The sequence below is a fragment of the Pelophylax lessonae genome, assembly GCF_965119305.1.
Source record: "Pelophylax lessonae genome assembly, chromosome: 6".
NCBI lineage: Eukaryota > Metazoa > Chordata > Amphibia > Anura > Ranidae > Pelophylax > Pelophylax lessonae.
In genome coordinates, this window is record NC_138773.1 from 149,153,527 (window position 1) to 149,179,322 (window position 25,796).

Consider the following 25,796-nt stretch of genomic DNA (forward strand, 5'->3'; position numbering starts at 1 on the left):
CTATAGCCCCCCAACCTGAGGGAGAAGGGGGAGGCGGACCTCCTTTTACAGATAGGATTGGCAGCAAGGATGGGAAATGTCATTATAATGGGGGACTTTAATTATCCAGATATAGACTGGGCAGAAGGAACCGCACATTCAGCCAAGGCTCGGCAGTTCCTAAATGTTTTGCAGGACAATTTCAAGGGTCAGATGGTGAACGCACCGACAAGAAACAATGCGGTACTTGACCTACTGATTACCAACAATACAGACCTGCTCACGGATATAGAAATACGGGGCAAATTAGGAGAAATACAGGGCAACTTAGGAAACAGTGACCATAGGTCAATTAGTTTCAGCATCAATCATAGTAATAGGAAACATAAGGGTAATATAAGGACCAGTGCATTCCAAAGGGAAATAAATTTAAAAGAGCAAAACTAAACCCTGGGTGGCTAAACTCCAACTTAAAAATGCATATTAATGCTAAAGAAAAGGCCTTCAAAAATACAAGACTGAGGGGTCATTGGCAGCATTCAAGCATTACAAAGAGTGTAATAAGAAATGTAAAGACAAAATCAGGGCGGCTAAAATAGAACACGAGAGACATATAGTGGAAGAGAGTAAAAAGAACCCCAAAAAATTATTTAAGTATATAAATAGTAAGAAAGCAAGGCCAAAACATATTGGCCCCATAAAAGACGACAAGGGAGATTTGGCCACAGAGGACAGGGAAAAGGCGGTAGTGTTAAATAATTTCTTCTCTTCAGTCTTCACAAAAGAATCGGGGGGCTACACTAACCCAGCTTGTAAGGCCAAACTAAACAACACACCTCAGGAAGTACCCCCATGGCTAACAGAAGATAGACTTAGAACTAAACTAGAGAAACTTAACATAAATAAATCACCGGGACCGGATGGCTTGCACCCGAGGGTTCTTAAAGAGCTCAGCCAGGTGATTGCCAGACCATTATTCTTGATCTTTAAAGCGGAGTTCCCAGGCACAGAAGTCATTTTTCACTGAACATACCCCCGGGACAGTCAGGGCTAGCACATTCCACAATGGCTAGCCTCTGATCTGTCCCGGTTCGCACTTACCTTTTAGAAGAAATACTTACTTCTAAAATTTCTTCCACAGCGTTTCCATCTCTCTTGTGGGCAGCTGAAGCCGGCGTGGTCCTCTTCTGTGTCTTCTTCCGCGTCTTCTTGTCCCAGAATGCGCCTGCACCGGCCCCTCTCGTCACTTCCGGTGTGGCGCCGCATTCCTCCACAGCTTCTGGGCATGCCCAGAAGCTGTTTAGCAGGGGAATGCGGCGTCACCCGGAAGTGACGAGCGGGGCCGGTGTGTAATGTTCCGGTACCTATGGTACCCTTGTTCCTATATTTCTCCTCTCTTTGCGTCCCATCTTGTATAACAAAGGACGCATACACCTTTAAGAACGGATGACATCACTGCCGAGCGCTGCTATGAGCGGCTATTTCAATCGCCGGTTTGCTCCCACTCATCGCTCGTTCAAACCCACATGTTCATCGCACCTACGCCTGAGAAGTCGGAGCTGCTGACATACCTTCCTTGCTGAACTAAAGCCGGAAACCTCGCTGGTGATCCGTATCCCGCTACGGGATCACCCCTCTCCAATGGACACTGTTATTCCTAACCTATTTAAGTGATAAGTACCCCGCAGGGGATTCTTACTAACCAATCTCCTACTGTCATCTACTGCAATTACCAAGACTATCTGTATCTATCTATTTACTATCATCTGCATAAGACTGTTAGCTCTTGGGACTACCTTGAACTATCCTTGCACTAGGTTACTCTGCCTAAAGTATACTCCATCTGTGTCCTCTTACCATCTGCACTATACTTGACATCAGAACCTATCTGCTTACCATCACCTGCAACTCTCCTATACTACTTCTAGTGCTCACCATACAATAGCCTGTCTCTCATCTATATATCCTCATATACTCTATCCCTCCATTTAAACATCTACTAATATATATATAGTATATAACAGGCTGTACACAGTGATGAAGTCCTGAGAGTTGGATATGTTGTTCAACAGATTCTCTACAAGGCTACTGAGTGTAATATTTCTGCAGCTGTAAATCCATCCACAAACAAAAACGCATGAACGTTACAGATTGAACGAGCCTTTAAAAAAAATATGGATTCAGCAGAATTATCCACTCATGTACTACAATTAAAACAACAAGTAGAGGCATTGATCCATGCGCTTACAGAGGTAAAAAATGACAATCAAACCTTGAGACAGCAGCTTGGCCGTCTCACACAGCCTCCTGCTGCTCAGCCCCGTGAGCCTAAGATAAACCCTCCTATAGTGTTTTCTGGTGATCGGAGCAAATTCCGTGAATTTAAAAACGCATGTCAATTGTTTTTTTTGTTAAAACCTCTAACCTACACCACTGACCAAATTAAGGTTTGTACCATCATCTCCTATTTAACGGGTGAACCCCGGGCCTGGGCAGATGCTCTCTTTGAAAAGGGTGATCCACTCCTTAATTCTTATCCATTATTTCTAGCACAACTTGCTACTTTATATGAAGACCCCCAACAAGCAGAGTACCGCTGACACCCAGTTACGGTCCCTAAAACAAGGAAGGAAACCTGTTGAAGATTTCGTGGCGAATTTTAAAAGATGGTCCCCTGATTCAGGGTGGAACGACACATCTTTGCGAACGCAGTTTAGACTCGGCCTATCTGAGGCCGTTAAAGACGAGCTCGCCCGAGCGGATTTACCTGGCACTCTAGAGGGACTGATCCAGACCAGTATCAATATTGACAGACGACTACGAGAAAGAAAGGCTGAGAAGATGGGCTCACCATTTTCCAGTCCTTCTCGGATGTTGCCTGCTGACCCTACTCCTATGGAAGTAGGAATGATACGTCCACCTCTGACCCTTTCTGAACGTGCCAGGAGGAAAACCGAACATCTTTGCATGTACTGCGCATCCCCGAATCATTTGGTAAACGACTGTCCTCTTGTCCGCAGAAAAGAGGGTGAGTGTTCAAATGTCTTGCTAGGGGGACTCACAACTTCCTTTTCTAATCCTTATCTTTTTGTTCAATTAACATTGCAGTGGGACCAAACTAGGATCACCACCAAGGCTATGATTGACACAGGATCTTGTGGAAACTACATTGACATTTGTTTTGTCTCCCTTAATAAAATACCTATTGTTTCAAAACCCAAACCTGTCTCCGTTAGTTTTATTAACGGTACCCCTTTATCCTCTGGTCCTATCACCAGTCAGACACAGGCACTTCTTGTAACTGCTGACGAGTCTCATGTGGAGACCACCACCTTTGATGTATTAACTTCGCCACATTTTCCAATCATTTTGGGACTTCCCTGGTTACACATACATCAACCAATCATCGATTGGAAAACAAGAACGTTAGCCTTCTCTTCTCACTATTGCGAGACGACGTGTAACCTCCCCACACATGATAGGATCCTGTCTGTACTGCCAGATGACATTATTCCTAAGTGTTATCAAGATTTATCGGAGGTTTTCCTCGAGAAAAACACTCAAATGCTACCTCCTCATAGGGACTATGATTGTTGTATCGATCTGCTCCCTAATAGCAAGTTGCCTTACGGACATGTATATCCTCTCTCACAGGATGAACTCTCTCACCTTAAGGAGTATCTGGATGAAAACTTGGCAAAAGGATTCATCCGACCTTCTACTTCCTCCACTGCTGCTGGGCTTTTCTTTGTCCGCAATAAGGACTCTAGCCTTAGGCCTATCATTAATTTCAGACAATTAAATGCCATCACAATAAAGGATCGTTATCCTTTACCTCTTATTCCTGAACTTATCGAACAGGTGCGTGGGGCTTCTTTCTTTTCAAAAGGGGCATACAATTTAATTCGAATCCGCAAAGGGGATGAATGGAAGACGGCATTCAGAACCAGATACGGACTGTTTGAGTACCTTGTAATGCCATTTGGGCTATGTAATGCCCCCGCAGCCTTCCAACGTTTTATAAACGAGATATTCCGAGACTTGCTTGATGTTTGTGTGGTAGTATATTTGGACGATATACTTATCTATTCTCATTCCTTACCTGAGCACATAAAACATGTGAGACTTGTGTTGTCAAGACTACTTGCACATAACTTATATGTTAAAGCAAAGAAATGTCTGTTTCATAAAGAGGAGGTACTATTCCTAGGATATATTATATCTAAAAGTGGATTTAAAATGGACATGAGCAAAATATCCTGCATTCTGGATTGGCCTGTGCCAACCACTCGCAAAGCATTACAAAGGTTCCTAGGATTCTCTAATTACTATAGGAAATTCATTTAAAAACTTCTCTGCGATTGTGAAACCTCTCACACAACTTACAAGCACGAAGAGACCATTTAATTGGTCAAAAGAAGCAAATGGAGCATTCTCTCTGCTGAAATCAAGCTTTACTACTGCCCCCATACTATGCCATCCAGACCCATCCCTTCAATACATCTTGGAGGTAGATGCGTCTAATATGGCAGTAGGAGCAGTTCTCTCACAACGACCAACAAACACCTCACCTCTTCACCCAGTTGCTTTCTTTTCAAAGTCATTAAGTAGCCCCGAGGTGAACTACCCAGTAGGTGAGAAGGAGTTATTAGCCATAAAACTGGCATTAGAGAATTGGAGACACCTACTTGAGGGCACTCAATTGCCAATTCTGATATATACTGATCACAAAAACCTCCAATACCTTCAGACTAATAGAACTCTTTCCCACCGGCAGGTACGGTGGTCATTATTCTTTCTGAGATTTAATTTTTTAGTAACTTACACGCCCGCAGACAAAAATAAAAAAGCGGATGCACTCTCACGACTAGCCGAGAAAGATTGCACTGAGGTTCCCTCAGTTCCTATAATACCACTTGAACGTATCATCGGAGTCGTTTGCTCACTGAAGGAGGAGATTTTGCACAGCATAGGGTTGGATTCACCTCCACCACAACTAACTACTGACGCAGAAGGCTTCCTCTACTACAACGATAAATTATACATACCCCCTACTATGCGAACCAAGATCTTAGAATTGTCGCATGATGTACCTATGGCAGGACATATGGGTATGACTAAAACTCTCAATCTACTCACTAGGCAATTTTGGTGGCCAGACATGAAGACAACCGTAAAAAAGTTTGTTTCATCTTGTGATATCTGTGCAAGGTCTAAAATTGACAACACGAAACCATCAGGATTACTTTGTAGTTTACCGATACCCCAGGTTCCGTGGGAAGTGGTATCCTTAGATTTCATAGTGGAACTACCACCTTCCAAAGGATTCAACACCATCTTGGTATCAGTGGACCATCTGACCAAGATGGCACATTTCACCCCTATCCGAAAACTACCTTCATCCAAACAAACAGCGGAATTACTTGTGAAACATGTCTTTAAGTTACATGGTATTCCAAAAACACTGCTGTCTGACCGTGGTTCACAATTCATCTCAAAGTTTTGGCTAGCTCTATGTCAGATACTGCGAATAGAGCGTAACCTTACTTCTGCCTACCACCCTCAGACCAACGGACAGACAGAGAGAGTTAACCAGTGCATTGAACAGTACCTGCGTTGCTATACTTCGTATCTACAGGACGATTGGGCAGATCTCCTCCCACTGGCGGAATTCGCCTATAACAACGCTACTCATAGCACTACTAAGCAAAGTCCGTTTTACCTGAATTATGGGTTTCATCCCGCACTCCTTCCTCCACGTATCTTACCATCAAGTAATCCAGTAGCATCTGATTATCTTGCCCAGATAAAGGATTCTCTGGGATTACTCAACAATACCATATCTCATGCTCATAGCCAACAAAAAAAATACTACGACCTCCGTAGGAAACCCTCTCCCCAATATGTCATTGGGGATCTTGTTTGGCTTTCTACAAAAAATCTGAGACTAAAGATCCCTAGTAAAAAACTTGGACCTCTATTTCTGGGACCTTTTCCAATAGAGAAGCTTATTGGAAAAGCTGCAGTACAACTCACATTGCCAGTAGACCTCAAGATACATCCTGTCTTCCATGTGTCTCTACTAAAGCCCCATGTTCCTAACCAAGGAATAAGGCCTACTATCTCACCTCCACCTCCTGTACAAGTGGAGGGTGGAGAAGAATTTGAGATAAAAGAAATTTTGGATTCCCGTTTCAATAGAAGAAGACTCCAGTATCTTGTACGATGGAAGAATTATGGGCCCCAAGATGACACCTGGCTGGATACCTCCGATATCCATGCCCCTAGACTGATTCGCAATTTCCACTCGAAATATCCGGAAAAAACAGTTCTAGAGGCCTTCCGGAGCTGGCCATAAGGGGGGGGGGGTACTGTAATGTTCCGGTACCTATGGTACCCTTGTTCCTATATTTCTCCTCTCTTTGCGTCCCATCTTGTATAACAAAGGACGCATACACCTTTAAGAACGGATGACATCACTGCCGAGCGCCGCTATGAGCGGCTATTTCAATCGCCAGTTTGCTCCCACTCATCGCTCGTTCAAACCCACATGTTCATCGCACCTACGCCTGAGAAGTCGGAGCTGCTGACATACCTTCCTTGCTGAACTAAAGCCGGAAACCTCGCTGGTGATCCGTATCCCGCTACGGGATCACCCCTCTCCAATGGACACTGTTATTCCTAACCTATTTAAGTGATAAGTACCCCGCAGGGGATTCTTACTAACCAATCTCCTACTGTCATCTACTGCAATTACCAAGACTATCTGTATCTATCTATTTACTATCATCTGCATAAGACTGTTAGCTCTTGGGACTACCTTGAACTATCCTTGCACTAGGTTACTCTGTCTAAAGTATACTCCATCTGTGTCCTCTTACCATCTGCACTATACTTGACATCAGAACCTATCTGCTTACCATCACCTGCAACTCTCCTATACTACTTCTAGTGCTCACCATACAATAGCCTGTCTCTCATCTATATATCCTCATATACTCTATCCCTCCATTTAAACATCTACTAATATATATATAGTATATAACAGGCTGTACACAGTGATGAAGTCCTGAGAGTTGGATATGTTGTTCAACAGATTCTCTACAAGGCTACTGAGTGTAATAATTCTGCAGCTGTAAATCCATCCACAAACAAAAACGCATGAACGTTACACGGTGCCGTCGCATTGATTCCTGGGAGCGATGACGTTCAGCTCTCAGGAATCATCGCGAAGGAGGAAGTGACGGGTGAGCCGCGGCGCTGAGGGAGGAAGTACTCTGAGGTGAGTATTTACGATCTTCATTTACAAGGTGAGTAAAAAAAAAAAAAACCTAACTATCCAATTCCTTTTCAGGTGATGTCTAACTAGCGGAGGGGCACAAAAAAAAATATCGATTTTGTGCCCGGAACTCCGCTTTAAGGATAGTTTACAGATGGGTATGGTGCCAGCTGATTGGAAAAAAGCCAACGTGGTACCAATATTGAAAAAACGGGCAGAGATATATCCCGGGTAACTATAGGCCGGTCAGCCTAACATCAGTAGTCTGTAAGATTTTGGAGGGGATGTTAAGGGACCACATACAAGTCTTTAGTAATGAAAATGGTATTATTAGTAGTAATCAGCATGGATTCATGAAAAATCGTTCTTGCCAAACCAATCTATTAACCTTCTACGATGAAGTGAGCTGCCACCTAGATAAAGGTAAGCCTGTGGATGTGGTGTATCTGGACTTTGCAAAGGCCTTTGACACCGTTCCCCACAAACGCTTACTGTTCAAACTAAGGAAGGTAGGTATGGACCATAAGGTGAGTACCTGAATAGAGAACTGGCTCCAGGGGAGAGTGCAAAGGGTGGTGATTAATGGGGAGTACACGAATTGGGCGGGTGTGGAAAGTGGGGTCCCCCAGGGTTCTTTCCTGGGACCAATCCTGTTTAATTTAGTCATAAATGATATAGAGGAGGGGATATCTAGTACAATCTCGGTATTTGCGGATGATACTAAACTAAGCATGCCAATATCTTCTATGCAGGATGTGGAAACCTTACAAGCGGACCTGAACAAAATAATGGGGTGGGCAACTACATGGCAGATGAGGTTTAATGTTGAAAAATGTAAAGTAATACACTTGGATGCCAGAAACCAGAAAGCAAGCTACTCACTAGGGGGGGGGACCTCTGGGTGAATCTAAGATGGAAAAGGACCTGGGGGTACTGGTAGACAACAGGCTTGGCAGTGGCATGCAATGCCAAGCCGCTGCAAGCAAAGCCAACAGAATACTGGGATGTATAAAAAAGGGGATTCACTCCAGAAATATATATTTTGGCCAAAAAATATGACATAAATTGAGTATATTGGATATTTTTTAAAAGACAAAGTTGAAAATGTCATTTTTTCCACAAAAGTTTCGCTCTTTTTTTATTAATATCGCAAAAAATAAAAAGCGCAGAGGTGATCAAATACCACCAAAAGAAAGCTCTGTTTATGGGGAAAAAAGGACGTAAATTTTGTTTGGGTACAGCATTGCATGACCACGCAATTGTCAGTTAAATTCACAAAGTGCCAAGTTGAAAAAAGGGGTCTGGTCAGGAAGGGGGTAAAATCTTCCGGGGCTTAAGTGGTTACAGGCTACCGCACTCCTGGCCCAGGAGAGGTAGTGTTTGTTTATTTGTTGGAGATCTTTTTTGCAAGTGAAGCACCCTACAAGGTAGGTGCTAGGTAAAAGCATAGTGGGCCTTGGCTGCCTAACAGCAGGGCCATGATATTCAGCTGGGCTGTCATGTCTCGCAGGTGTGGCTGCTGAAAGGGGAGTCTCCCCACTAGCTCCATGAGAGGATTCTCATTGGGCAGTGGAGGAAACCCAATCAGTGGTTCATTCGGGCCTGTATCTACCCAAGAAGGCAGATTCTGCCACAGAGGATTCTGGGAGGGGGTATAAGTTTGACGGGCGCAGCGTCTTTGGCAGGAAGCAGAGTCCCAGGAGGGAGGGTACGGCTGTCTCTCCTCCTGTCAGAAGGATCGGGTGACTCGGGTGGCTGCCTGAGAGTCCAGAGAGAGAGCTTAGCTGAGCTGCAGAGTGGATTCGGTGTGCCGAGGACCAGTGGAGATAGAGGGGCTCAGTTCCAGGAAAGCATGCCAAGTTTGTGAGTACTGTGAATTCCCCCTGAGGGTCTGCCTGAAGTGTAGACAGGACCACTCCGGTTAAAGTCCCAGGGATCCAGGAGCCAGCTAGTGTCAAGGGGGGTGCCTAGTGAGAGGACCCTGAAGTGTCAGAGGGGGTGCCTAGTGAGAGGACCCTGAAGTGTTAGAGGGGGTGTCTACATAGTTACATAGTGAGGTTGAAAAAAGACATCAGTCCATCCAGTTCAACCTATGATGTGTGTGTGTGTTTGCTGTTAACCGTACATTGTATACCCCTGTATGTTGTGGTCTTTAAGGTGCCCATCTTATAGTTTTTTGAAACTATCGATGCTCCCTGTTGATACGACTATTTGCGGAAGAAAATTCCACATCCTTACTGCTCTGACAGTAAAGAACCCCCTACATACTTTAAGGTTAAACAGCCTTTCCTCTAGTTTTAGTGAGTGGCCACGTGTCTTATTGTATTCCCTTTCTCTGAATAGTTTGTTCCTTATGCTAGGGCCGCCAGTACAGTATTTGTACATTGATATCATATCCCCCCTTAATCGTCTCTTCTCCAGAGAGAATAAGTTCAGTGCTTGTAGTCTTTCCTCATAGCTGATGTCCTCCATTCCCCTAATTATTTTTCTTGCCCTTCTCTGGACTCTTTCCAGTTCCAACACATTCTTCCTGAGGACCGGTGCAAGAGAACTGGACAGCATACTCCAGATGTGGCCGGACCAGAATCTTGTAGAGAGGTAGAATAATCTCTTTTTAGCTACATACAATTGGGAAGTAACCTGAAGACCAACCTCCCAGTAGGTCTTTAGGGGGAAAAAAAGGGGAGGGGGAGGGGAACGGGAAATACATTTGTGGGACTTTACTGGTAAAGTATTTAGTCAGTAGTCAGGAATATATAAAATATAAAATTTCTTTATTACATATCAAATATTAAAACCAATCCAAACACATAAAGAACAGAACATACAATAAGCTATAGGCTACACAAGGCTGTGTTGGAGCCGATATACAATAGGTGAGCATACGACTACTTGGCGATCCAGAGAGGATGGATTTCCAAAACTCGAGGTATATCTACCTCAACATGTTTCGTGGCGAACCACTTCGTCAGGAGGATTTACTGTATGCAAGTAATGCTCATTCTAGTAATGACAAAACATTTGGTTAATATATCTATGTCAAAATCTTATACAGTCCATAGTCAATATACAAACAAACAAAATTGTACATATCAGTGTGGGAGGATTATTTTTACCTTATTGGCTAGGCTCACAGGGGTCACAGATCATGGCGTGCAACCATCAAATCCTCTCGCCGGCGAACATGGGCGACACTGGATTTAAAGGTTAGAATTGGCTCAAATTCAAATTTGAAGATTTGAAACATGGATAATTAAAGTGTGGGGGAATCAAGGTAGTGCATACCACACCCAGCTGAGTAAAATGGAGCAGGTAGGATAATACCTCCGAGAGTGCGGACATATGGGGCTCCCCAGGGCCGAAAGTAAGAAAAAGGTAGAAGGGGCCAAGGGGAGAAAGAGGACAAAGTAAAAAGGAGTAGGAGTTAAACCACCACAGAGAGTGAGGCAAATAGGAAAAAGAACTAAGTGCAGGGGGTTAAAGCCCAAGATGCCATGCAAAGCCGGAGGTGTGTTGTTTACCAGGTCCCGTTATTACATTCCTCATAGAGAAGTGGTAAGACACAAATATGTAAGGGTATCAGCCTTACCAAGGATTTATTGGTGGTTACTCGTAATGTGAAACTGATCCAGAAGGTGCCCCACCGGGAGATGTATCGTTGCTGGAAAACCAGCTTATCAGGGCCAGGAATAGTTGGAAACAGGGACAGGTTACATAGGAGCTCCTGGTTCGGAGAGGAGTCCCTACATATTGTTCCACAGACGGCTGAGTCGTGCGGTAGCAAACTAAAAAATGCAAGGGTAAATAAGAGGTAGAAAGTAATTAGGATCGTTTCCATGCTGGATATAATCCACATGAATGGAGAAAAAGAGGTGGAAACAGCTTACCGGCCGCTGGTGAGTGACACAGAGCCCGAATGGGGGGATCAGGATCAGATAGCGTTCGCCGCCATGACTGGCAGCGAACGCTATTTACGTGTCCGTCGAGCGGCGTGCGCCGTGACGCCACCCTCGGTGGGCGCGGCTGCACGCCGCCCAGACCCATCTTGACCGGCGGACATGTGACCTCTATGTTGTGGCAACGTCTGATGACGTTGTCAGGCTCTCCAGTAGTGGCTAAAGTCATCAGACGTTGCCACAACATAGAGGTCAAATGTCCGCCGGTCAAGATGGGTCGCACTTCCAGAGGAGTGACCGATATGAGCCCAGCCAAGGAAAAACAATAATAACAAAGCACAATATAGCGATTACAATAATAATAGAAAGCCCAATATATATATATATAGACAAAAGCAACAATATAGACATATCAAAAGTTTTTGAAAGTACTATAATCACAATATGAGGCAAAATTTAAACATTGTACAAAATGATTTAAACCATACTAGCTATCATATGATTACAGTTATACAAAACTACTAATGGGGAATTTTCTAGAATGGATATATTGAACAAGGGAAATAAGGGGGGGGGAAAGGGGGGAGAAAAAAAGTTGGAGAAAAAGAGAGAGAGAAAGGAGAAAAAAAGGGGGAGAACAAAAAGGAAGGGGAAGGGAAGAAAATGAAGAGGGAGGTAAAATTCACATGACATACCAATAGGTCATGGACACTGCACAGGAGATTGAATAAATCAAAAAAAAAATGAAAATATGAATGAAGACAGATACCGTCAAGCTTAGGTTATAGGAAGGGCTTATAGCTGTTCATTTCGTTAATACCCGGAGGGATGACTGCGTCTAATTTCTCAATCCAGAGGGTTTCGCGCTGTAAGAGGTCCCTATCCCAATTTCCACCCCTGGGGTTGGGGGGAACAACATCCAGGGCGAAAAACTTTACTACATCAGATTTGTATTTTTGGTATAGGCCAATATGTCTGCCTACCGCTGTAAGTTTGCCCGTATTGGAGCAATAAAGATGTTCCCCTATCCTTTGTCTTAACTCACGTCTGGTTTTGCCCACATAGCAGGCCTTGCATTCACATGTCATCAAATAAATGACTCCTTTGGTTTCACAAGTGGTATGTGTCCATGGTGAGAATGAATTCCCATTAGGGAGATGATATGTGGATCCTGCCAAAATCCAGGGACATCTAGGGCACCCCCCACATGGGAAAGTCCCCCTAATCCCTCTGCGGTGACGTTCATCGATCTCATAATGACTGTGTATCAAACTATCAAGTAGGGAAGTAGCCCTGCGAAATACCAATTCAGGGTCTTCTCGGACATATTTTTTTAGGATATGGTGTTCAGTTAGTGAATGCCAGTGGCGAGAGACAATGGTTCGTAGTGTGTGATGATGAACGGAAAATTTTGTAATTAATTTGACAGTATTTTGTACAGAGGGCTTAGGTGTGGGATGTAACGAGTGCCGATCCCTGGCTTTGGCTTTATTGAATGCCTTTTTAAGTGTTGTACGAGTATATCCTCTCTCCAAGAGGCGTTTCCGTAAGCCATCAGCCTGTGCAAGAAAATCTTCCTCACAGGAACAATTACGTCTTAAACGCAAAAATTGGGCATACGGGATGCTTCTCACTAAGGATGTGGGGTGTGAGCTTGTGGCGTGGAGAAGAGTATTGCCAGCCGATGGCTTACGGTAAAGATCCGTATACAGGAAGCCCTCTGGGGATTTTCTGATCATTAAATCCAGAAATGAGATCTGGAGATCACTGTATGTGTAGGTAAATCTCAGATTCCACTCATTTTTGTTGAGTTTGTCCAAAAACTCGCTAAGAAGTTGTTCAGTGCCTGTCCAGGCAAGGAACAAGTCATCTATAAATCTGTGCCAAAAAGGCACATACTGTAAATATGATGTGTACTCACCATTGGAGAAAATCATCCTCTCCCACCCCCCAGGTATAAGTTGGCATATGATGGTGCACATGTGGTCCCCATGGCCACGCCCTGTACCTGTAAATACATATCATTCAAAAAGGTAAAATGATTTCTGGTAAGGCTGAATTGTAAAAGTTTTAGAATGAATAGATTTACTGACCATGAAGAGCATCCTTGCTCCATCAAGAAGGTCCTTACCACCCCGATGCCCAGCTTGTGGGGGATGCTGGAATATAAAGCTTCCACATCTATAGCCACGAGCAGGGCACCGGGGGGGAGACGGACATCCTCGATGTGTGTCAAAAGGTCTGTAGTGTCTTTGATGTATGAAGGCAGGGCGTGGACATGGGGAGCAAGATGTGCATCAACAAATCGACTGGCATTATCGGTAAGGGATCCAATCCCAGAAACGATTGGTCTACCTGGGGGGGAGGAGAGGTTCTTATGGGTCTTGGGTAGGGTATAGAATGTAGGAATACGTGGGAATTTGGTATGTAGGAATTCGTATGTGTCCTTATCAATGACGCCTTGCCACCATGCTTCAGCGATTAATCGGTAAAACTCACATGTATATTGTTGTACGGTGGAAGCAGGTATTGCACGGTACCAGGCATCATTGCATAGGACATCATAGCACATCCTTTGGTATTGTTCATGAGTCATTACAACTGTGTTACCCCCCTTGTCAGAGGGTTTGATTATCACATCTTTGTTGGTGCGAAGTCTTTTGAAAGCTAATTTTTAGGACGGAGTTAAATTGGAACTGGTTTCATTCCATATTTGTTTTTTGAGGTCCCTCACTGTATTCTGTAGGAAAGAACAAATAATAGGACAAGTCATTAGGTCAGGGAAATTAGTGGAATGAGGTTTAAAGGTCTTTACTGATCGGGAGCTCAACAAGGTTTGGGCCTCAGATCCAGCATTAGATGGTGTCGATAGGTCCGCGCCTTCTTGCTGTGATTGATCCCCAATGGACCCCTCTTCATAGAGAAGCATCAGATCCTTTAGGGCCCTATATTCGGCAGTGGAAAAGTGCTTGGTGCATTCCACCAGCTCTTTTTCCAGTGGCAGATCTCTTTGACTTTTGTCAAATATGAACTTGAAGGTTAAATTGCTGGCAAAAAGGTATAAATCTTTTATTGTGTCGTGACGTCGATAGTGTCAGATGGGCAGAAACCCAAACCAAGCTGTAGGATTGAGATCTCATCAGGAGAAAGTGTATAAGGAGTGAGATTGATGATGTTCAATTTGGAGGAGGTGTTGGTGTTAGTGATGGAAGTAGATTGGGAGCTTTGAAAACGAAGGTGTCCAGATTGCTCTGGAGTCTTTTGTGGGCTGGTGGAGGTAGCCATAAAAAACCGCTTTGATTGGGCGGTAAAGTGGCATTAGGTGCTGTATTGATAGTGTTTAATACTTTAGGGATAACATCGTGTAAGGTGGCTGATGTTGTGTTGGGAGTGATTTGAGAAGTGTGGGGTTGGGTAATGGGGTGAGAAGTGGACGGTTTGTGAGGTCGTGGTGGTTTAGGTGTTTTGAAGTTCTTCTTACCTTTCTTATTTTCAATGGATGGGGTACTGCCTGCAAGGCGAGACCTCTTGCAAAGAGACCTCCTATTTATTGTTGCGCCAGGTTCAAAGTTGGCCTGTTGGGAAGAACTTGGAAATAGAGAAGGATTATTGTCATTCGTTGTAGGTTCAGTATATAAATCCTGGGTTCTGGGGCGTAGAGGTCCCTTTGTTCCCAAGGATGTTCCTGTAGGCAAACCCATCAGAGAACACCATTTTGTCTCTGATGAGCTTGCCTTGCTTGTTGGAAATAATTTCTTTGCTAAGTGTCTCTAAGCGATCCCGCATTTCTTTCCACTTTGTTGGAAAGCCAGGGAGTTCAGTCAGATGTTTATATTGGTCGCTAACTTTGTCAATGTCCCTTTCTAGGGCAATTAGATCTTCAATGTACTGGCCAATTAAAAGATTCATTAAATCCAAACTGCAGTCTGTCAGGCATTTCTCCCATGCCTGTTTGAAGCTGGCTGTGGGTTCTTTTACAGTGGGGAAGATTTGCACCCTCAGGCCTATGGGGCAAACCTCCTCCACCACATATTGTTTGAAATACTCAAGGTGCCAATGTAAATGTGACTTTCTTTTTAAGAGGCCATACATTTTATCAAAAAAACGTTTTAGGTCATCATCAGTCTGGCGATCCGCCAAACATGTATTTTGTATGTTGGACATGAAACCAGCCCATGCTGGGCCCAATACATCCATTTTGAGGTAAGTCAAATTTCAGGAGATCAAAAACAGCAAAAGGTAATAAAAGGTAATAAACACTTGCAGTGGTCCAAGAGAAAAGACTAAGCACCAACAAAGACGAAAAGAAGGGGGGAAAAAACAAATAGGAAGAGTAGGCAGGTGACAAGGAGAAAAGAAAAGGGGGTTGGCAAAGGGGTAGATAGGGCAAAGACAATTCTAGAATATAAATTCCCAATACTGTATAAAGGGGATAGAAGGCACTGGGTTGTGAGCCCACACCTATTAACAGTAATTATCAATTTTTAGAAACTTTTTTGCCAGGCTGGGAGATAAAGGGATGGGGCTAGTCTCCGTTGGGGTGTGTCACATCGAGACAAAATGTGCCGAAGTGGCAACTGCCCCAACCCAGAGGGGTGTGTTATCCACCCAATGAACAAATATAGATGGATGCATGGATAGATTTGTACTGGGTTACGGGGTACCTACATCCCTAAAGTTGTGTATACAATTGGGAAGTAACCTGAAGACCAACCTCCCAGTAGGTCTTTAGGGGGAAAAAAAAGGGGAGGGGGAGGGGAACTGGAAATAAATTTGTGGGACTTTACTGGTACAGTATTTAGTCAGTAGTCAGGAATATATAAAATATAAAATTTCTTTATTACATATCAAATATTAAAACCAATCCAAACACATAAAGAACAGAACATACAATAAGCTATAGGCTACACAAGGCTGAGTTGGAGCCGATATACAATAGGTGAGCATACGACTACTTGGCGATCCAGAGAGGATGGATTTCCAAAACTCGAGGTATATCTACCTCAACCTCAACATGTTTCGTGGCAAACCACTTCGTCAGGAGGATTTACTGTATGCAAGTAATGCTCATTCTAGTAATGACAAAACATTTGGTTAATATATCTATGTCAAAATCTTATACAGTCCATAGTCAATATACAAACAAACAAAATTGTACATATCAGTGTGGGAGGATTATTTTTACCTTATTGGCTAGGCTCACAGGGGTCACAGATCATGGCGTGCAACCATCAAATCCTCTCGCCGGCGAACATGGGCGACACTGGATTTAAAGGTTAGAATTGGCTCAAATTCAAATTTGAAGATTTGAAACATGGATAATTAAAGTGTGGGGGAATTAAGGTAGTGCATACCACACCCAGCTGAGTAAAATGGAGCAGGTAGGATAATACCTCCATGAGTGCGGACATATGGGGCTCCCCAGGGCCGAAAGAAAGAAAAAGGTAGAAGGGGCCAAGGGGAGAAAGAGGACAAAGTAAAAAGGAGTAGGAGTTGAAACCACCACAGAGAGTGAGGCAAATAGGAAAAAGAACTAAGTGCAGGGGGTTAAAGCCCAAGATGCCATGCAAAGCCGGAGGTGTGTTGTTTCCCAGGTCCCTATATTACATTCCTCATAGAGAAGGGGTAAGACACAAATATGTAAGGGTATCAGCCTTACCAAGGATTTATTGGTGGTTACTCGTAATGTGAAACTGATCCAGAAGGTGCCCCACCGGGAGATGTATCGTTGCTGGAAAACCAGCTTATCAGGGCCAGGAATAGTTGGAAACAGGGACAGGTTACATAGGAGCTCCTGGTCCGGAGAGGAGTCCCTACATATTGTTCCACAGACGGCTGAGTCGTGTGGTAGCAAACTAAAAAATGCAAGGGTAAATAAGAGGTAGAAAGTAATTAGGATTGTTTCCATGCTGGATATAATCCACATGAATTGAGAAAAAGAGGTGGAAACAGCTTACCGGCCGCTGGTGAGTGATAGAGCCCGGATGGGGGGATCAGGATCAGATAGCGTTCGCCGCCATGACTGGCAGCGAACGCTATTTACGTGTCCGCCGAGCGGCGTGCGCCGTGACGCCACTCTCGGTGGGCACGGCTGCACGCCGCCCAGACCTCAATGCCGCGCAGGCGCGAGTATTCGCGCATGCGCGAGTATTCGCGCATGCGCGACTGGAGTGCAAAGGTCAGGCACTCCAGTAGTGGCTAACATCATCAGACGTTTCCACAACATAGAGGTCACATGTCCGCCAGTCAAGATGGGTCGCACTTCCAGAGGAGTGACCAATATGAGCCCAGCCAAGGAAACTGGCAGGGACTGGCAGCGAACGCTATTTACGTGTCCGCCGAGCGGCGTGCGCCGTGACGCCACCCTCGGTGGGCGCGGCTGCACGCCGCCCAGACCTCAATGTTCCCCCTAACCCCAGGGGTAGAAATTGGGATAGGGACCTCTTACAGCGCAAAACCCTCTGGATTGAGAAATTAGACGCAGTCATCCCTCCGGGTATTAACGAAATGAACAGCTATAAGCCCTTCCTATAACCTAAGCTTGAATGGGACGGTATCTGTCTTCATTCATATTTTCATTTTTTTTTTTATTTATTCAATCTCCTGTGCAGTGTCCATGACCTATTGGTATGTCATGTGAATTTTACCTCCCTCTTCATTTTCTTCCCTTCCCCTTCCTTTTTGTTCTCCCCCTTTTTTTCTCCTTTCTCTCTCTCTTTTTCTCCAACTTTTTTTCTCCCCCCTCCCCCCCCCCTTGTTTCCCTTGTTCAATATATCCATTCTAGAAAATTCCCATTAGTAGTTTTGTATAACTGTAATCATATGATAGCTCGTATGGTTTAAATCATTTTGTACAATGTTTAAATTTTGCCTCATATTGTGATTATAGTACTTTCAAAAACTTTTGATATGTCTATATTGTTGCTTTTGTCTATATATATTGGGCTTTCTAATATTATCATAATCGCTATATTGTGCTTTGTTATTATTGTTTTTCCTTGGCTGGGCTCATATCGGTCACTCCTCTGGAAGTGCGACCCATCTTGACTGGCGGACATGTGACCTCTATGTTGTGGCAACGTCTGATGATGTTAGCCACTACTGGAGTGCCTGACCTTTGCACTCCAGTCGCGCATGCGCGAATACTCGCGCCTGCACGGCATTGAGGTCTGGGCGGCGTGCAGCCGTGCCCACCGAGGGTGGCGTCACGGCGCACGCCGCTCGGCGGACACGTAAATAGCGTTCGCTGCCAGTCATGGCGGCGAACGCTATCTGATCCTGATCCCCCCATCCGGGCTCTGTGTCACTCACCAACGGCTGGTAAGCTGTTTCCACCTCTTTTTCTCAATTCATGTGGATTATATCCAGCATGGAAACAATCCTAATTACTTTCTACCTCTTATTTACCCTTGCATTTTTTAGTTTGCTACCACACGACTCAGCCGTCTGTGGAACAATATGTAGGGACTCCTCTCCGGACCAGGAGCTCCTATGTAACCTGTCCCTGTTTCCAACTATTCCTGGCCCTGATAAGCTGGTTTTCAAGCAACGATACATCTCCCGGTGGGGCACCTTCTGGATCAGTTTCACATTACGAGTAACCACCAATAAATCCTTGGTAAGGCTGATACCCTTACATATTTGTGTCTTACCACTTCTCTATGAGGAATGCAATATAGGGACCTGGGAAACAACACACCTCCGGCTTTGCATGGCATCTTGGGCTTTAACCCCCTGCACTTAGTTCTTTTTCCTATTTGCCTCACTCTCTGTGGTGGTTTCAACTCCTACTCCTTTTTACTTTGTCCTCTTTCTCCCCTTGGCCCCTTCTACCTTTTTCTTACTTTCGGCCCTGGGGAGCCCCATATGTCCACACTCTCTGAGGTATTATCCTACCTGCTCCATTTTACTCAGCTGGGTGTGGTATGCACTACCTTGATCCCCCCACACTTTAATTATCCATGTTTCAAATCTTCAAATTTGAATTTGAGCCAATTCTAACCTTTAAATCCAGTGTCGCCCATGTTCGCCGGCGAGAGGATTTGATGGTTGCATGCCATGATCTGTGACCCCTGTGAGCCTAGCCAATAAGGTAAAAATAATCCTCCCACACTGATATGTACAATTTTGTTTGTTTGTATATTGACTATGGACTGTATAAGATTTTGAGATAGATATATTAACCAAATGTTTTGTCATTACTAGAATGAGCATTACTTGCAGTAAATCCTCCTGACGAAGTGGTTCGCCACGAAACATGTTGAGGTTGAGGTAGATATACCTCGAGTTTTGGAAATCCATCCTCTCTGGATCGCCAAGTAGTCGTATGCTCACCTATTGTATATCGGCTCCAACACAGCCTTGTGTAGCCTATAGCTTATTGTATGTTACATAGTTACATAGTAGGTGAGGTTGAATAAAGACAATAGTCCATCCAGTTCAACCTGTGTAGGTGTGTGACTGTAATCATCTAACATAGCCCTTAATCTCCTGATCCTTGAGATGTAAGTCTAAGAGTCTTTTGAAAGTCACCATACTTCCTGCAGAAACCACCTCTTGTAGCCCTAACAGTAAAGAACCCTCCTCGTTGCCTGAGGTTAAAACGCTTCTCCTCTAATCGCATTGTATGTCCTTGAGTCCTCATGCAATTCCATCGAATGAACAGCTTTTTTTCTAAGCTGAGATCCCCATTAAGATATTTATAAATTGCTATCATGTCCCCTCTCAGACGTCTCTTCTCCAGGGAAAATAAATCGAGCGATTGCAGCCGCTCTTCATAGTTAAGGTCCTCCAACCCCCTAATCAGTTTAGTTGCCCTTCTCTGGACCTTCTCCAGCTACAACACATCCCTCCTGAGGAATGGCGACCAGAACTGGACAGAATACTCCAGATGCGGTCGGACCAGAGTTTTATAAAGTGGAAGGATTATAGTCTTATCTCTGGAATACATCCCTTTCTTTATGCATGCTAATATTCTGTTGGCTTTGGAAGCCGCCGCTTGACATTGCATGCTGTTGCCTAATCTATCATCAACCAAGACTCCCAGATCTTTCTCCATTTTTGATTCCCCCAAGGGTTCCCCCCCTAACGTGTATTGTGTTTTTATGTTTTTAGTCCCCAAGTGCAGAACCTTAATGTGTTTGGATTGGTTTTAATATTTGATATGTAATAAAGAAATTTTATATTTTATATATTCCTGACTACTGACTAAATACTGTACCAGTAAAGTCCCGCAAATGTATTTCCCGTTCCCCTCCCCCTCCCCTTTTTTTCCCCCTAAAGACCTACTGGGTGGTTGGTCTTCAGGTTACTTCCCAATTGTATACACAACTTTAGGGATGTAGGTACCCCGTACCCCAGTACAAATCTATCCAGGCATCCATCTATATTTAGCTACATGTCTTTGACAAAAAAAATTCAATGAGCGTATTTTTATTGGTTTGCGCAAAAGTTATAGCGTCTACAAACTATGGTGTAAATACTGAAATTTACGCAGCTTTAATTTCTGACTGCCTATCTCATTTCATGAAGTGCTAAAATGGCAGGGCAGTACAAAACCCCCCCAAACTACCACTTTTTGGAAAGTAGACATCCTAAGGAATGTTCTGAGAGGCATGTTGAGCTCATTGAATATTTCATTTTTTTGTCACAGGTGTTTGAAAAATGACTAAAAAAAAAATGTTTTTCTTTTTGCACAAAGTTGTCATTGAAATTATATATTGCTCACACATGCCATGGGTACATGTGTAATTACACCCCAAAATATATTCTGCTGCTTCTCCTGAGTACAGGGATACCACATATGTGAGACTTTTTGGGAGCCTAGCAGTGTACGGGAGCCCGAAAACAAATCACCACCATCAGAATTTCAAAGGGCGTACATTTTTCATTGCATTTTCTCACTACCTATACCGGTTTAGGAGGCCCTGAAATGTCAAGATACCACAAAACCCCCCCAAATGACCCCATTTTGGAAAGTAGACACCCCAAGCTGTTTGCTGCGAGGCATGGTGAGTCCATTGAATATTTTATATTTTGCCACAAGTTTTGGGAAAATTACAATTTATTTTTTTACACAACGTTGTCACTAAAAGATAAATTTCTCACACATGACATGGGTATATGTGGAATTACACCCCAAAATACATTCTGCTGCTTCTCCTGAGTATGGGGATACCCCATGTGTGAGACTTTTTGGGAGCCTAGCTGTGTACGGGACCCCGAAAATCAATCACCATCTTCAGGTTTTCTAATGGCGTACATTTTTGATTTTACTCCTCACTACCCATCACAGTTTCGGAGGCCCTGAAATTTCAAGATAGCAAAAAACCCCCGCCAAATGACCCCATTTTGGAAAGTAGACACCCCAAGCTATTTGCTGAGAGGCATGGTGAGTCCATGGAATATTTTATATTTTGCTACAAATTTCGGGAAATTTACATTTTTATTTTATTTATTATTTTTATCACAAAGTTGTCACTAAATGATAAATTGCTCACACATGCCATGAGTATATGTGGAATGACACCCCAAAATACATTCTACTGCTTCCCTTGAGTACAGGGATACCCCATGTGTGAGACTTTTTGGGAGCCTAGCTGTGTACAGGACCGCGAAACCCAAACAACACTCTCAGGTTTTCTAATAGTGTAAATTGTGCATGTCACCTCTGCACTACCTGTCACAGTTTCGGAGGCCCTAAAATTTCAAAATAGCACAAAACTCCCCCAAATGACCCCATTTTGGAAAGTAGACACCCCAAGCTATTTTCTAAGAGGCATGGTGAGTCCATGAAATATTTTATATTTTGCCACAAGTTCCGCGAAATATATATTTTCTTTTTTACACAAAGTTGTCAGTAAATGATATATTGCTCACACATGCCAAGGGTATATGTGAAATGACACCCCAAAATACATTCTGCTGCTTCTCCTGAGTACAGGGATACCCCACATGTGAGACTTTTTTGCAATCTAGCCGAGTACAGGACCCTGAAAACCAATCCCCACTTTCAGGCTTTCCAAGGGCGTAAATTGTTGATTTCACTCCTGACTACCTATCACAGTTTCGGAGGCCATGAAATGCCAAGACAGCACAACCCCCCTGCCCCAAAATGACCCCTTTTTGAAAAGAAGACACCCTAAGCTATTTGCAGAGAGGCATGTTGAGTGTTTTGCAGATATCACTTTTTGTCACAATGTTTTGGAAATTGAAAAAAGAAGAAAAAAAATGCATTTTCCTGTTTTTTCTTAATTTTCCAAAAAAAATTAGAGCTGCAAAATACTCACCATGCCTCTCAGCAAATAGATTGGAGTTTCTACTTTGCAAAATGGGGCCATTTGGGGGGGGGGGGGGGGGTTTGTGCCATCTTGGCATTTCATGGACTTCAAAAGTGTGATAGGTAGTAAGGAGTGAGATCAACAATTTACGCCCTTAGAAAGCCAGAAGGTGAGGATTGGTTTCGGGGTCCTGTACGCGGCTAGACTGCCAAAAAGTCTCACAGATGGGGTATCCCTGTACTCAGAAGAAGTAGCAGAATGTATTTTGGGGTGTCATTTCACATATACCCATGGCATGCGTGAGCAATATATCATTTAGTGACAACTTTCTCTTAAAAAAAAAAAACAAAAAAAAAACAAATTGTCATCTTCTCGAAACTTAGGGCAAAATATAAAATACTCCATGGACTCAATATGCCTATCAGCAAATAGCTTTGGGGTTCTACTTTTCAAATAGGGGTCATTTGGGGGGTGTTTGAACTGTCCCGGCATTTTATGCTCAACACATCACCCACTCTTCTAACCACTTGAAAACCAAGCCTTTTCTGTGACTTTTTGTTTACATGAAAAAATATATTTTTTTTTTACTAGAAAATTACTTTGAACCCCCAAACATTATATATTTCTTTAAAGCAGAGGCCCTATAGAATAAAATGGTGGATGTTGCAAATTTTTTTGTCACACGGTATTTGCGCACAGATTTTCCAAACGCAATTTCTGCGAAAAAAAATATATTTTTTTTAATTTATTGCAGAAATACACTATATAATTCCAAGATGATCTTATGCCGAGTACATAGATACCAAACATGACATGCTTTAAAAATTGCGCACGCCTGTGCAGCGGCAACAAACTACGTACATTTTTAAAAGCCTTTAAAAGTCTTTACAGGTTACCACTTTAGACTTACAGAGGAGGTCTACTGCAAGAATTACTGGTTCGCGGCGATACCTCACATGCATGCTGCAATTGCCGTTTACATATGACACTAGACCAACACTTGCGTGCGCCATTGTGCGCAAGCACGGGGGGACAGGGGGGCTTGATTTTTTTATTTTTTTATTTTGCTTTTTTATGATATTTTGACACCTTTCCTTTCATTGTTTTTTTTTTTTAATCATTTTTATTGTTATCACAGTGAATTTAAATATCCCCTATGATAGCAATCTGTAGTGACAGGTACTCTTTTTAAAAAAAATTGGGGTCTTTTAGACTCTAGATCTCTCCTCTGACCTTAACGCATCTGACCACACCGAAATTGGTGTGATAAAATACTTTCCCAATTTCGCAATGGCCCTGTTTATTACTGGCGAAACAGAAGTCATGAAATGCTCGTAGCTTCCTGTATCTTAGGCCATAGAGATGATTGGAGCCTTTCTCATCTACAATTAGCTCTATGGTTAGATAATCGAACCACCGGCTGCACTCTCGGGTTAACCGGTGGGACAGGAGAGCCCGAGAAAAACCACGGAAGGCGGCGGTGGGGGTCGGGGTAGTCCCCTCCCACTGCATGTAAAAGCAGTCTAGCTGCCAATTACCTGCTAGGATTGCTTTTACATGTAAGCCGACCGCTGGCTGTAAAAAACGATTCCAAGATGATGCCTAAATCTGCAGGCATCATCCTGGTACAACCACTCAAAGTCCAGCAATGTACCAGTACATTGCTGGTCCTTGTTTGGCATATAGTGTAGTTTTTTTTTTTTTTTTCATGCAGCCTGTGGGCTGAACGAAAAAAAAGAGAACCTATCAGAAATCAGCACAGGAATAATGTGTAGTATTACCTATCATTAACCGCCCAAACATCCACCTACTTAATTTAATGATGGGTATACACGACACTATTCCACGTATACCAAAATAGGATTTTAACTGCAGTGCTGAAATCAGAAAATCGCCACAGCTGCTGCCAGCAAAGGTATCCATATATGTTGAGCGCAAACGCTGTTTGTGTCAGAATATATAAAATCAATGTGGCAGCCGATGAGTACCTGCAAGAGAAACAGGTCACAAAAGAATGAAAAACAAACAAAGTACAGTAAAAGTACAGTAGGAAGAGTAGAAGAACATATAAAATGACTGACACAACAACTGTTTTTGGATTCTTTTATTTTTCTAACTGTTGTTTCTCGATTTGCGACTGCGATTTTCCAGCTTGGGTCTCTCAAAATGTCGATAGCCATCCAACATCTTTCGAGACCATGTGTTTGTGTGCCCTACACTGTGTCGTGCTGTACCCTACACTAAAACTCCACTAGTGTATGGTAGCGCTCGAAACATTCCCCGATGCAGAGACCAGGTTGGTCAGGACATTTGGGACAATAATAGCGGGTGTCACGCCTAAATCCGCGCCTACTACAGAAACGACATCTTCTTTGGGGGTATCTTTGGGTAGGGGTACTCGGGAGGACATGTGAAAAATGCCTCTCATGCAGCCGGCTCACTGCATCTGGAAGGGGAAGTTGGGCAGGCATGCCTCCTGGGTACAGGTAGGCAAGGATGATCTCTTCGTGGAATTCCCGGAAGGATCCAGTTCGTCCTGACGCCCTGTATAGGACAAAGGCGTTCAGCATAGCCAATTGGAATAAATAAACAGACACTTTTTTGTACCAGCGTCTGGCTTTACGGGCAACTAAATACGGCACCAAAAGCTGGTTGTTAAGGTCCACCCCTCCCATATTAAGGTTATATTCGTGGACACAGAGGGGTTTCTCCATAACGCCAGTTGCTGTAGGAATTTGGATCGTCGTGTCTGGGTGAAGGGAGGACAGAACTAAAACATCCCGTGTATCCCTTCACTTCACCGCAAGCAATTTGTCCGTTTTCAAGCAGGCTCTCGCCCCCCGACTAAGACGGGATGTTACAGGCCGTTGGGGGAAGCCCCGGCGATTAGGTCGTACCGTGCCACATGCGCCAATTTGTAATTCGAGCAGGTGACTAAATAGTCGCACGCTTGTGTAAAAGTTGTCCACGCACAAATGGTACCCCTTTCCGGATAAGGGTGACACCAAGTCCCAAACAATCTTGCCGCTGCTCCCTATGTAGTCTGGGCAGTTGGGGGGCTCCACACAGCTATCTTTTCCCTCATAGACCCGGAAACGAACTGTATAGCCTGTGGCCCTGTCACACAGTTTATACAGCTTGACTCCGTACTTGGCACGCTTGCTGGGGAGGTACTGTTTCATAGCAAGGCGGTCAGTAAATTTAATTAGGGACTCGTCAACGCAGACAACTTGCTTGGGGGTGAACAAGGCTGCAAACTGCTGATTGAAGTGGTCTATGAGGGGCCGAATTTTGTGGAGCCGATCATATGCAGGGTCTCCCCGAGGACGACAGATTTCATTGTCGCTGAAATGCATAAATCGC